Raw genomic sequence first — 1853 nt, 5'->3', positions numbered from 1 at the left:
GGGGTGGGTTTTTGGGTGGGGGCGAACTATAAAAATTTACGCTTTTTTGAACCTCTATAGAAACATTATGAAAATCTCGATCAGTTAGCCATTAGAATTTTTTTTTCTTTGTCTTCTAGAGAGTAATGTCGTATCATTTTTTTTAGAACTATCAATCATTTTCCAATTAACAGATATAGATAACTGAAAACTCATGCAACTATCCTAGCAATGAATCTATATATGAATAAAGAAAACAGAAGAAACAGTAAAATTCAGCAATTTGGGCGGGTCAAACCAGTGTAAAATTATCAAAGGGTTTAAAGGCTATCAGCAGCTGCTCTTTTTAAAGCCCCAAACAGCGTAATGGGGTACCCCTTCCCCTAGCTGCGCCTTTCGCACAAGCTCCGAAAATCCCTAGCCAATTTTGTGCCCCCCCCGGGAAAATTCTGGGGTATGCGGGGAATTTTTCTGAACAAAGTCTGAGTTAAATTAGCTTCGAAAAAATCTTTTTCATCACATTAGGATTTTTTTGGGTTCTAGGTGAAAGGAAACCCCGGGAAAAAGCAAAAATTTCTGGACAGAAAATTTAAAAATTAAAAAATCTACAATAAATTTTCGTTCCCGTGACCGTAATTCATACCTTTTTCCTCGGAATAGGGAAATATTTTTTTCCGCTTAAAACCCATGGTAACAAGTTTTTACAACAAACCCCGATATTAAAACCTTGTCTAAATGTGAAATTTGTTTAAAAACTATCTACCTTGTTTCCAGGACTTTTCACGGGAATGAGGTTCTGTTTTGAAGAAAAATCTGTTTTGTACTGAAATTCACCTTTGTGAAAATACTCATATGAATGCAGAGTCTAAAACCACGCTAGAGATTTTCAGGGAAAAAAAAACTTTGGTTTCACGACTGAGTTTATTTTTGTACCCAGGAAACTAGTTTTTTTTGTTATTAATTCTATATGATTCTTTAAATAAAATTTTTAAGTTGCTGAAAATTTTTAAAACCCCAAAACCCTTTAGATTTTTCAGCAATCCGCACAAAAAAACCAAAACACAGGAACAAAATTCCCAGCGCTGGTCATGCATATCCCGCCCCGATCAGAAGAAGAAATCATGCACATTTAGGGGTTGCGGCGATGGGGAATAAACAGCGTGCCCCCCAAAAACCCGGGGCACAGTTCCCCTCGTCCCTCGGGCCGGGTCGTGTCCCTCGAAACTTACATTGGGGACAAAATAAATCAGTGTTTTTTGGGTATGCAAATAACAACCATGTTCGCAGGCTGAGAAAACGCTTTGATTTTTTTAGAAACGTTGAAAATAGTCGTGATTGGGGCCTAGGTGTGTGTGTTTAATGCTGTGTGATAAAATACAGAATTAGTGGGAAATGGGGGAAATTTAAAAGGGTTTTTTGGGAAAAGAGAAGAGGATGCAAAAAACCCTTAAAAAAAGGGTAATTAAAACGGAATAAAATAAACCCAATGATAAAAATAATAGGAAAAAATAGACTAATGATCGAAATCAAAATAAGTTCCCAAACCCCTCACAGTGAAAGGGTTTTTTTTGCGGCCCCGGGAAACTGGGTTTTTGGCGTCCCCTTCCCCTCCGGGGGAAGCCGCGTCCTGACTGAATTTCGAAACCCCCGAAGCTTCGCGTTGTTATCCGGGTGTCGAAAGGGCCCCGCCCAGGGGAAGGGGCCCCGGGGGTTGCACTCCACGTTGGGCAGGTCGGGGGGGTTTGGGACGTCTGCGGGGGCGGGGTGGGTTTAGGCGGGCGCAGGGGCACCTTTGCAGCCCCGTGTACTGCGACCCACCAAAGGGAACCCCCTTTCCACGCACAAACCGCCCCACCATGTCCACACACACACAA

The sequence above is a fragment of the Penaeus monodon genome, chromosome 15 (assembly GCF_015228065.2).
Source record: "Penaeus monodon isolate SGIC_2016 chromosome 15, NSTDA_Pmon_1, whole genome shotgun sequence".
Lineage (NCBI taxonomy): Eukaryota > Metazoa > Arthropoda > Malacostraca > Decapoda > Penaeidae > Penaeus > Penaeus monodon.
This window is presented reverse-complemented; position numbering follows the sequence as displayed.